Source organism: Pongo pygmaeus, chromosome 1 (assembly GCF_028885625.2).
Source record: "Pongo pygmaeus isolate AG05252 chromosome 1, NHGRI_mPonPyg2-v2.0_pri, whole genome shotgun sequence".
NCBI classification, from domain to species: domain Eukaryota; kingdom Metazoa; phylum Chordata; class Mammalia; order Primates; family Hominidae; genus Pongo; species Pongo pygmaeus.
The window spans coordinates 195,803,478-195,816,027 of NC_072373.2; the positions used below are offsets into that span (position 1 = coordinate 195,803,478).

The 12,550-nt window shown below is 52.5% G+C and overlaps 1 protein-coding gene across 6 annotated transcripts in view; it reads left to right on the top strand.

Moving 5' to 3' along the window:
• The first annotated feature begins 1,841 nt into the window (after positions 1-1,841).
• Positions 1,842-12,550, top strand: part of DLGAP3 (DLG associated protein 3) — a 64,566-nt gene continuing 53,857 nt past the window's right edge. Inside the window, exons 1-2 of one of the 6 annotated variants that reach the window (XM_054496840.2) lie at positions 6,197-6,545; positions 6,782-6,890. The gene's annotated coding sequence lies outside the window, so the exon portion shown is untranslated. Of the gene's footprint in view, positions 1,971-2,617; positions 2,819-6,196; positions 6,891-9,344; positions 9,552-12,550 lie in introns of those variants that run through there. The other 5 variants (XM_054496871.2, XM_054496849.2, XM_054496830.2 and 2 more) reach the window with 5 other exon arrangements.

Here is a 12,550-nt window from a genome sequence, read left to right on the forward strand (position 1 = left end):
TGATGCCCTTCTACATGTGGGGCTCTGTATGACTGCACAGGTCACACTCCCATGAAGCTGGCCCTGATAGTAATTATTGGTTTACATCTCCATCTCCCTTATTAATCACTTATTAATCACTGGATGGCTATGGGAGAACACTGTCTAAGGTAAGCCTGTCTGATTAATCTGTATGCTCCCAAGAGGCTAGCAAGGTTCCAGATATAATCAGTAAAGGGTTGTTGAATGAACAAATGAAAATAACATTATGTTCTCAATTCTAAAATGCACCAACTCTAACAGCTTTAACAGAAAGGTAGAAGAGCCATATTAAATGTCCCTGTTTATTGTAAGATGCATTCCAGTTTCAGAATAGTTTACAAAATACAGGTCTTAGAACTGTGAAAACACCGTGGTGCTTTTTTAGCATCCTCTATCACGGCTGTTCTTTTTTTTTTTGAGACGGAGTTCCAGGCTGGAGTGCAATGGTGCAATCTCGGCTCACTGCAACCTCTGCCTCCCGGATTCAAGCGATTCGCCTGCCTCAGCCTCTGAGTAGCTGGGATTACAGGCACCCACCACCACACCGGGCTAATTTTTGTATTTTGGGTAGAGACAGGGTTTCACCATGTTGGCCAGGCTGATCTCAAACTCCTGACCTCAGGTGATCCGCCTGCCTCAGCCTCCCAAAGTGCTGGGATTACAGGCGTGAGCCACTGTGCCCGGCCGTCAGCTCTTCCTTTTTTTTTTTTTCTTTAAGACTGAATCTGGCTCTGTTGCCCAGGCTGCAGTGTGGCACAATCTCAGCTCACTGCAACTTGCGCCTCCCGGGTTCAAGCAATTCTCCTGCCTCAGCCTCCTGAGTAGCTGGGATTACAGGCACGTGCCACTGCACTCGGCTAATTTTTTGTATTTTTAGTAGAGATGGGAGTTTACCATGTTGGCCAGGCTGGTCTTGAACTCCTGACCTCAGGTAATCTGCCCGCCTTGGCCTCCCAAAGTGCTAGGATTATAAGCATGAGCCACCGCGCTCGGCCGGATGGCTGTTCTTATGCTCCACGGAAAGTGAGATGTTTCCTTCAGTTCTAAAGTGGGTTCCTGGGAACAACTTTCTTATTTTCATGATATCTGCTCTTGACTGAACCCTGGGCTGGAAATGGTCTGCAACCTCAGTTCATGATTGAAGAGACAATGAACTGTTCTTGTGAGCAGCAGGGTAGGTGACCAATCTACTAGTCTCTTACCAGACTTCTAGGTATCCCTCGGGAGGAGGGCTCTCCAAGCCCCTTATGTTATTTAATGTAATGTGGCATCTTAAAACATCATCTCCCTGGGGAAAAGAGGTCTTGGCTCCCAGTTCTAGCTCTCCTGGGCCTTTGGCTTCTCCTTTCCGTGCCTCACTTTCCCCCTTTATACAGGGAGAAGAGCCGGTGGCCCCACAAGGAAACAGAGAGCAGGGAGTTGTTGGGGTGCGGGGTGGGGGCCGTTGAATCAGAACAACTCCAAGGTATGTTCCTAGAGAGGTGGACAGTCTCTCAAGCCCCCCAAGCCCACACCTCACCACCCCAAGCTTTCAAGACCGGAAAAGGTAGAGGAGGGAAGAGGGCTTTAAGGATGCCCACTGAACCTCCACCCCCAACTTTCAGCGCCTGAGGCAGTGTTCCCTCACACCCACCCTGGAAAGCCGGAATCCGGAGCCACCCCTTCCCCCACGTCTTCAGCCCCTCCCCCTGCGGCTTCCCCACCGCGGCCCCCTCCCCCCCATTACAGCATCGCTCTGGGCGCCAAGACGGATTCAAGCCAGGGGACTGCTGCAGTCAGCTCTCCGCCTCTCGGCTCTCGCAGCCTGTGTCCGGGCTCCGCAGCCTCCAGCTGTGCTTCGGACAGTCCCTTTCCCCCGACCCCGACCCCGCCATGGCACAATCCCAGGCTCAGGGCCCAGAGGCGGGCGGGCACAGTGGGCACGGGCGGGGGCCCAGCACAGGCTGCAGGTACAGCGGGGCTCTCCCTCCACACTGGGGATGCCTCGGCTGTGCGGACTGTGGGGTGGTGGACGCCTGCCAGCGGCTCCGAGGCCGGGCACAGCGCCCCATCCTGGCAGGGGCTGGGGCCGAAGAGGGGGGCTCCCTGACTCCAGGCCAGGAGCTGAGGTCAGGCGGCCGACCGGGAAAGCCCGAAGGAGAGTCTCCTAAGCGGACGGGCCTGGGGGCTGTGTGTGACATTCAGGGCGTGACTGCGTCTCGGCGGGGGGCGAGACCCGGTCCGTGAGGCTGAGCTGGTCCCCGACCGCCCGCCCGCCGCCGGGCTTGGTTGGGTCCCTGTGCCCAGGTCGGCTGTGCGTGGTCGTGACACTTCGGGTGCCTGTTCCTGGGTCCCCGGGGAGGGGGATCTCATTCCTGCCCCTATGCTGGGCGCCCCCAGCACCGTCGCTCAGCGAGGTCGGCGCTCCTCGGGGACCCCGGCGGCCGCCCGCGGGCGGCGACCTCGGCCCTCCTGGGTCCGCGCGGGGGCGGGGAGCTCGGTCCCCCTCCCTCTTCCTCTCCCTCTCCCTGCTCTGCCGCCCTGCGCGGGGGCGGGGGCGGGGGCGGAGCGCGCGGGCGGGATCCCCCCGCCTCCCCTTCCCGGTCCCCGGGAAATCCAGCCTCCGTGGCTTGGCCGCCTCCCGCTCCCGCGCCCGCTGCCGCTCGGCGCTCGCTCGGGGCTCCGCAGCCGGCGCGGCCCCTCAGCTGGGGGCTCCGCAGTGCCGGGCCCCAGTCCCTGCCCGCCTGCCCAACGCCGCAGCGCCCCCGGCCCGGGCCGCCGGCACCATGTAACCCGGCCGGAGCCCGAGCCGGGCCAGGTAAGCTGCAGGGAGGAGTGGGGACGGGGCCGCGCTCGCGGCGCCCTCTGTAGCGCCCCCCAGGCTCGGCCCGGCTGCGGCCCCGGCGCCGCCCACGCCCCGGGCTCCGGCGCTCGGCTCCCGGCCCCGGGAGGGGGGAGGGGCTGGGCCTCCTCAGCTGCCCCCGCCCCTGCCCCGGCCTGGCTGCCCGCGGGCCCGACCCGAGGGGCGGGCAGGGGACCACGCGGACCGCGGACCCACTCTCCCGGTCAGGGCCGCGGGGGCAGGCCAGCCCCGGCCCAACCCCTCGCCCGGCTGGAGGCTCGGGTCTGGGAGGGAGTAGCCAGCTGGTTGTGGGGGGAAGTCGTGGTGTTGGGGAGATCCGGAGAGAAGTTTCCTCTGCAGGTGTGTGAATGTGAGTGCGTGTCGCTGTGTGTCTGTGCCGAGTGTGTCACCGTGTGGGTCTGTGGGCGATTGTGTGTGCCGGTGAGTGTATGCCGTGAGTGCGTGTGTCACTGTGGGCGAGAGTGTGTGTGCATGTTAGTGGGTGTATGCAGCGTGAGTGTGGAGGGCGGTACTGTGTATGCATCTGTGGATATGTGAGTGAATGAGTGTGTGTTGTCCCCATGTGTGCCCGTGTGTGTCTGTGAGTGTGTGAATGGATGTGTGTGCCGGTGTGACTGTCTCTGTCAGTGGGTCCCGGTATCTGCCCTGTGTGACTGTGTGTGTGTGTGTGTGTGCGTGTGCGCGCGCGTGCGTTGGCTGCGTGAGAGAGAGTGTATTTGAGCGCGGTTCACTCTGAATCACCCACACCTGTGCTTTGTCCCCCGCCACCATCCCCCCATTCCTGGTGGGATATGGGACAGGGAGATGAGACTTTTCCGAGGTCAGATCATTCCCCCCTTCTCTGGGGACCCCTGACCCTTGATTCAGGCAAGAGCTTTGTGGCACTCCCCAGCTTGGTCTCTACCTTCACCTACCTCAGGGGGTGCCCTCTGGGATGTTGCTGGTCGTGTCCTTCCTGCACGCTGAGGCCCCTGGTGGGTGGGAGGGGGGATCTGGGGCGAGCTGGAGTATGCCTGCGTGTGCTGCTTCTCCTTTTGGGGGCCTGGGAACTTGTGTCATCTCAATAATGCTTCGCCAAGGGCCTTTTAGAGCTATGAGATGAGGAGGCCAGGTGGAAGCGTTTGCCCTGTTAGTCATCAGAGCAGGTGGTGCTCTCCCAGACTTCCAAGTCCCAAACCTTCAAGTTCTGGGTCATTGGTTCAGTCCACTGGCTCCGGGTGGGTTTGTACTAAGCTCTTTGAAGTAATAATAATAAAATAATGCCCTAATATTAGTTCAGGGCTTTTGAAAATGCTGCCCTCTGAACTCTTCTTATTTCCCCAACAGCCTTGGGAAGCAGGCAGGACAGGTATCACGTTAAGCCATATGAAACTGCAATATTCAACTGTTTTTATTTAACCTACAAAAACAGCAATTTCATATGGTTCAACCAAATATAATGCCGATTTACAGATGAGGATGTTGAGGCTTGAGAAATGAATTGCATTTCCCACAACCACACACTGATAGTTAGTGGTACAGAAAGACTTCAGCCCAGGTCTTTCAGTGACCCAAAGAACTGGGCTGGGCCAAGGTTAGAGAGTGGTACTTCCTGGTGTGCTCTCTCTGACCCTGGGGGCACTGCCCTCTACCTCTGCGCAGCATTCCCTGAATGCTGGGGCTACTTCTGCACCCAGCTGCCAATGCCTAAAAGAGAGAGGGGGGGAGAAGAGAGGAGGGAGGGGAGGGAGAGGCTTCGTGAGTTGGCAGTGAATCAGGGTCTAAAAAGGGAGCTGGGAGGGCTAGGGTGGCAGGTGTTTCTAAAAGGAACATGAACATAGGATAAACGGCCTCACACACAGCCCCCGCATCTCCCACCCGTCACTGCCCCACTGATCTAGCAGGCAGGGCCCACTGAATTTTGTGCCAGGGGGCTCACATCCAACGAGTGAGCTTGTATGTAGCTGTAGAATGATGGCCGGGAGAGGAACCTTAGAATTGACTTGGTCCAACCTCTTCATTACAAACTGGGGACTCTGAAGCCCCAAGAAGGGAGGGGACTTGCCCAAGGTCACACAACAAATTTGTGAGTTCCTAGGCTAATCTTAGACAAGGAACTTTGCAATCCTCCATGTTGCCTTCTGTTCCTGAACTCTCCCCACCCCCATCAGAGCTGAGTACAGGGGATTTTTGGAAAAGAAATGAAGACTCAAAAAGCCTAAGGCTGTACATCTTTCAACTTGGGACTCCTTGCCAAAGAGAGGGCGCTACAGATGTCGCTGGGGATGGGGATTCCTAGCCACACCCACCACCGAGGTAGGCCATGGGCTTGTCTTATCTTGATTCCTGCTGGTGAGGGGCTGGAGCTGCTACAGGCCAGACTCTCAGACTTTCTCATGTTAGTACCTGCTTTCAGCGGCTGCCTGACACCTAACATCATCTCTTCCAGCTGATGTTGGGGCTTGAGCTGGCTAAGCTCGTTTTCCTTCATCCTCCCCAGTTTCCAATGCATTTTGCCTCTAGCTGGATGGACCATTCCTTACCTTATTGGGTTCCTAATGAATAGAGAAACTTCTGGGGCTTGTCTGATTTAGGAAGGGTCTGTAGTTACCCCCAAACCCTTTCTAATGAAATCTTCCAGGAGTCTAGGACAAATGATAAAGGGATTACCCCCATTTTACAGGTGGGGAGACTGAAATTCAGCAAGGGGCCCTGTATTTGGTTGTTTTTTAGTTTTTTGGGGGTGAGGTGATGAAGGGAGCAAATGATGATAAAAACTTTTGCCTAGAGAAGCTTCCAAAGACCCCTTCTGGTCTTACCATCCCCACGGTCAGGAAACCTTCCCAGATTCTGATTTCATTCCCACTTGGTAGAGTCAAAGCTTTGTCACTCAGTGGGGGTTGGAAGAACAGCTGCGTACCCTCCACTATGCAAGCATTATGTCTTGATTTCCTCTTTATCCACCCTGCCCCTCCCCAGTCTGAAGGCTGCTGGCTCAGCGGGCCTCCTGCCGTCTGGGGAGTCTGGGTTGGAGCTGGGGTGAGGCGGTGGCACCATCATTATGGTAACGAGCTGCCAGCTCATCATTGCTAATAACTTGTCAGGCCCCTGGGTTCCATGCAGCATCTCTTCCTACCAGCCCTTCTTCCCATGTCACAGACAGAAAAAGTGAGGCTTTGAGGGAGGGGTCTGGGAATAAGGGAGTCTGGGGAAGTGGGTGGCCTTGTCCCTGGGACTGTAGCTGGAGAGCTGCGGGGAGGCTGCTTGGAAGCTGGTTTACACATATGGTTACATAGGCTTGCATATGATTGCGTGGGCTGTTAACATGTGAAAACACTCAGAACATGCTTGTATAAACTTATACAAGCTAGCTGACATGTTCATGTGTTTTTACACAGCAGCCCACAGGCAAACATGCTTCCAAGCATCAGAACATGCTTGTGCCTGAATACTGTCTCTACCATCTGCACATAAGGCACCCAAGAAATCTGGGTTTGTGGGGGTGTCCAGGTATGTGGGTGGGGATCTGATCTTTTTCTGATGCAGCTTCAAAGTGTCTTGTTAACAAAGGGACAGAATGGTCCCAGGGTTCCTTCTACTTCCTTCCAGTTAAGAGCTCAGAGTGGAAGTGGGCTGGGAATGGTGTCGGGGGCCCAAGCTCCCAGCTCCCAAAGGCCCCTGCTTCTATGCCCTTTGAGCTCAGGTAGCCCCTGCCCCCCTTACTCTCTGTTCTTTCTCATCCTCTCCTCTTCCTGTGTGTAAATATTAAAGAGCTGAGCCTGCAGGGCTGATGTAGACATGGGGAGAGAATGAAATTAAAAAGGATTCCCTCGCCCCCATCTCGACACCCCCGCCCCGCAGTCCCTCGCTCCTGCTTCTTCCCCTCTCCCCTCTCCCCTCCCCTCACTCTGTGCTTCCACATGTCTCTCCTCCCCCCAGTCCAGATGGGAGCTGGCTCCTTCAGAAAGGGGGCTCAGAACAGGGTGTGGGGAGCTACCTCTCTCTGCCTCCCCCCACCACATCTGTCTGCAGGGCTGGGAGCCCCCACGTGAGTATTTCTTTTATTTTTGGGGTGGTGGTGAAGAACGAAAGTGGTTTTTAGAACCAGCTGTGAGTGGCATTGAGAGGCTCTGGGCTGAAGGAAGGTGGGTGGGGTCCTCTCTCAAGGTTCCCTCAGGGAAGCCGCATGTCTGGGTTTCTTTTCTCTCTTGGGACATGGAGGGAAGGTGGGGGGGTTGTCAGGTGCCTCCGGTGGATGGGAGCGACAGTGGGAGGGGCAGGGGAGAGGGCCTTCTGTTCTAAAGGGGGTGTGTGGTGGGGTAAACCTGTTCCTTCCTGGCATCCTGGGTTTCTGGCTACCGGGGCCGGCAATGTCGCTGGGAACTGTCCCGGGTGCTGAGTGGGACTCGGCGGGGATTTGCTCCTTCGGAGCTGTCCCGAGTGCTGAATGAGGCTTCGTTCGGTCCTGATGGTGGAAAGGCGGTGGGCAGTGGGGAGGGCTCACTAGAAAAATTCTCCCAGATGACCCACTTTCCAAGGGCAGAGTCCCTGGATGGAAATGTGGATTTGGAGTTCTCCCTATGGTTTAGGTCTCACAGTTGTTAGTGATATTTAGGAACCCTTCCCCCAAGGGGCCCCTCTCCCCTTTTGCTGTTTCAGTTCCCTCTCTCCCTTCCAAAACCATTGTACTGTTATTATCGGGGTAGAGTTGGAGAATGATATTGTGCCTGTGAGATCTCATCTCCTGGGAACGTTTTTTAGCGCAACAAGCTCAGAGATATTGATACCAGCCTTTCACCTACAGGGTCCCAGAATTTCAGGCTCAAGGTGGTTCTGGATTAAGAGAACGTGGGTCTTTCTGGTTAGGTGTGGGGTGGTTACAGCTCAGGAGTTCAGGATAACTTGATTGACCACTTGATATTCCCTTGCCCATCATACTTTGGGATTTGGGACAGGGACACTGAAATATTCTGCAAGCCTGTCCTGTGTTCTGCCCACTTCCAAACCTAGCTCAGAGCAGCATTTGGGAGAGACTTTTGTTGAGGAGGAAGATTTTTAAGCAAAGGATTCAAGGAGTGGGTGGGGTTGTTCAGTGCCATGGAGAAGAGAAGGAGGAGGCTACTGGAGACAGGGCAGTGGGAAAAGAGGAAGATCTGGGGGAGTAAAAAATATTCAAATGGAGGGATGAGGTCTGGGTTTCAGTCTTTAGTTCTCTTGGATATCTTTCTCCTTATGGCTTAGAGTCAGGGTCATTTCAAGTATCTGTATTCTTATGCACTGTCTTTGTAACCGTGAAGGGAATAGAGCAAGGAGTTATTTCTCAAGGTCCCTTCCCTTGTCATCCCAGGGGGATGAGAGCCAAATGTCAGGACATGCAGATGAGTCTGCAGGGGAACAACAGGCAGGAAGGGTTGTTGGTGACTTTACTTCCCATCCCCAAGAGCACAATCAAATATTCAAATGGGATCCTCCCTGTGAGGGGAGGAAGGAGACAGTTTCCAGATAATACTGGGCAAAAATTGGGTGTGGCAGGGAGTTCAAGAAAAGGGAGAGGTATCTAGGGACCTCAAACTGAACCAGTTGATCCCTTCCCACATGTGACTTGTGGTTCATAAGGAGCCCCTCACCCATCATGTTTTTGATGTAACTCATCAAGATGATTCCTGCCTTCTCTAGCTGCTTGGGAGGAGCTGAGTTTTCCTCTGCTGTGGGTGCTGGGAGGTGGTGGGTGTGGGTGTGGGTGCCTGTTTGGGGAGGGGAGGTGTTTGTGCTCCACTCAGCTCCCTTGGTTACATAACAGCTTTGATAAGACTTTACTTTGGAGCTGCTGCTACTGCCTGAAGCAGTCACCCCTCCACCCCCACATGAAATGCTAGATGTCCACCCCCTTTTCCCTGGCCCCTTGGAGAGTCCTGCTCTTCCTGATCCACTGTTCCGGCAGCTGCTTCCCTGCCAGGAGGTGTCTGCAGCTTGCCTCCCTGCTCCCTTCCCAGCTTCTGCTTTTAAAATACTTGCTTCTTTTGTTATTTGAGCCCATGTCACCCCCTTTACATTTTTAAGCCTCCTGGTCTACCCTCTCCCTGGCAGGGCCCACAGGCTGGGAAGGGAGGGGTTCACTGATCATGAAGCTGCCCTCTAGGGAAGAAAAAGGGTGTTTTCTGGGAGGTTTTATCACCCACAGTTAATTTCCTTACATTTCTTCCTCTGCCCCAATAACTGTTTTGGAGTTTGAGAGTGTTAGACCTTTACCCAGAGGTGCTGGGAGGAAGGATTTTGGTCTTGATATTTTCTCTTTCTTTTCTTTCGTTCTTTCTTTTTTAGAGTTAAGGGGTTGCATATATGGGGGGATTATCTCCTGGGTTTGAAGAGGTACACCTACTTTATTGTAACTCCTACCCAGGTTGTCTGAGGAAATACTTGTTTCTCTAGGCATGGGTTGAGGGCATGACAGGGCCCTTTAAAAAAAAAAATGACGATTTTTTCCCGCTGAGAGTGGGTGGGAATGGGATGTGTCCAGGAGTGGGTATATCTCATTGATAACAGGAACAACTTTCCAAATAGAGAAGTGGGAGACTAGCAAGAGGAGAGAGCAAATGCAAACTTGTGATGTACTTGGAGAGAATATGAAGGATAGAAGCCAGGGGAGGGGCTGGATATCTCTGCAAGATCTGGGACTCCAGTACACATGCATGTGTATTTCTGCCTGTGAGTGAGTATACGACTGTGTATATGTACATAAGTATATGTGAGTATGCTGTGTATATGTGTATAAGCACATCTATTTGTATAAGTGTGGATGTGTGTATATATATATGACTCTATGTATGCATTCATGTATATATGTGAATGTGAAGGAAATTACTGAATTAAACCAATGTGTGTGTGTCTGTGTGTGTGTGTGTGGTGTGCTTATCCAGTAATGCCTTTGTGTGAGTGTAAGCATGCATGTGAGCATGTATGTGGGGCATGCATATACGTACCATATCAACCATGCATATACGTACCGTATCAACCACATATGAATATATGTACACAAGTTGAGGCAAACCTGTGAATAAATGTAAGAGAGAGAGAGAGACAGATTCTGACTGAACATTGGGCTACCCAAAAGTGTCTTCCCATCAGCTTGAGCTTGATCACCCTGCTACTTGTAGCTCTTCTCCAGAAAGTAGGCTCCCTGAGGTCTCTCAAATTCTCATGTCCTTGGGAGCCAACTGTTCTCCATCATATGAAAGGAGTTTGCAGAGGGAAAACCTGTAAGGCCTTGGGGATAGCCGAGTAAGAAATCCAGGCTCCAGGCTGTTCAGATGCTATGGTGCTCAGGGCTGTATGTGGGGAAAGAGGATCAGGGCTTAAACATTGACATTGCTACAGAAGTTTCAAAATTCAACAAATTGGTCCTAGTGGATGAAAGGGGTGGTGAGTAAGAGGGGGGCCCAAGTGCATGCATAAGCCTCATACATACAAGATGTGACAATATACGTGTACAGGTACATGTGTATATTACTTGTCTGTGCGATAATAGGCATATATCAACATAGGTGCACTTTCTAACGTACATCCATTAACAAATCTACAGGCGTGTCTATACCAACATGGGGATTTGTCAGCATGCACATACATGCTAACATGTATACTTGTGAGCAGAATTTACAGAAATATGTGGGCATATGCTAACACTTGTCTGATTACAACCCATGGCCATATATATGTACATCTCACTCATCTGGGTTAACAATGGCCTGCAAACATACCCTTCCCCATCGCATGTGCCTCACCCAATGCATCCATTCATTCAACCAGCGTGTATTTTATGCCTCTAATCTGCCACATCCTGTGTTGGGCACTGGGGATGGTCCTTGACCTCAGATAACTTGCAATCTTGGGAAAGCAAAGGACCTGGAACCAAATAAGGAGAGTGTTAAGGAGGGTAGACACACGTAAGTGTTCATTGGAGGAAGTGGGGACCTAAAGAGAGATAGGTTGGCTCTGGAGTGGGGAAGGGAAATGTTTGGTAAAGGATCCATAGAAGGGGAGGCTTTTGAGTTGAGGCTTAAAAGTTGAACAAGTGCTTACCAGGTGAGCAACTGTGGGAATAGGTATTTCAGTGACAGGAAATGTTCCAGATGGTCTTCCCACTTCCACCCTTGCCAGCCCCACCTCCGTAGACTCTTCCCCAAAAAGCAGCCAGAGGAAAATGAGGTCTTGCCTTTCCAGTGGCTTTCCATCTCACTCAGAGTGAAATCCAAAGTGTAGTGCGTCCTGAGCAACGTGAGTGCTATGTGTGCAAAGCCCCTATTACCTCCTGGATCTCAGGGGCCACTCTTACGTGGGTTTCTTTTCTGTTTCATAAAAAGCACAGTTCCATGTGAAGGCAATTGCACTTGCTTTTCCCCTCAGCCTGAAATGCTCTCTAGGCAACTCACTTCCTCACTGTATCCGAGTCTTTGCTCAAAAGTCACGTTTTTGGAAAGACCTCCCCAATAGTCTATCTTAAATAGCCCATTGTCATTCTATCTCCTCGCTCCATTATTATTACTATTATTATTTATCTCAGTACTTGCCACCACCATTATTTTATATATTTGGTTATCATCCCTCTTTTTCCACTAGAATATAAACTTCATGAGCATGGGAGCTTCATCTGTTTTGTTCATTGCTGTATCTACAGTGTCCAGAAGAGTATTCAGCTTGGAGTAGGTACTCGATACATATTTGTTGAATAAAGAAATTTTAGATAGCTGGCAGCCAGTGAGGAGGAAGGATCAAGGTGGAACAAGATGCAAGGCAGGGAGACCAGTTAGGAACCTGTTGTCAAAGCTTTGGTGAGCAATTAGGATAAGAGTGGCCTGATGTAGAACACCAGCAGTGGGGGGAGAAAAAGAGACACAATGTACAAACACATGCATGCACAAGTATACATGCATGTGCTTGTACTTTAATCACATCTGCTGTTTTAGTAGGGGAAGGCTAAGGAGGAAAGTAAAAGTGTCTTTATGTGTATGTGTGGTATGTATGTCATGAACACCTCATGACAGGCTGGACACCCTCCAGCTAATGCCAACTGCAGTTCTCCCTTCCTTTTGGAAGGAATATTCTTGTCACCAATATCCCATGTATGTTCATTCCTGCCAGCCAGGCTGCAGGGGGCTGCCATGCGGGGTCTCTGTGGTTCCACCCTGTCAGTGATGCAGGGCTCCTGCCGTAGGGAACAGGAGTTGGGAGCCAGGTCTTGAACAAAGGGAATGGTCTTAGGAGGTCAGAGCCACAGACAGAGACTTAGAGACACTTGGAGAGAGGCACGTGGACTGTGAGAGGAGTAGAGAGAAGGGGAATGGCTGCAGAGAGCTCAGAGATGGAGAGCTCAGGCATGGCCCAGACTTCCTGAAACCAGATGTGGTGGGGGTGGGACAGCATCCTTAGGCAGCTTCTAATGCCTGGCCCCAATCTCTTCCCTTCTTCTCCTGCTCCACTCCTGGTCCTCTACCCTGGTGGTGTGGATGCCTTAGCCAAGTATGGACTTAGGAATGATTTGTCCCCAGGGTTGTGATGTGAATTCAGGTATATGGGGAGACCTAGAGGAAGGGGTCCCCATTTCTATAACACATTTTGTGGTCTGGCAGTAGGGGAGTAATTTCTCTGAGTGTCTCAACTTTTGTTCTTTTCTTTTCTTTTCTTTTGAGATGGAGTCACACTCTGTCACCCAGG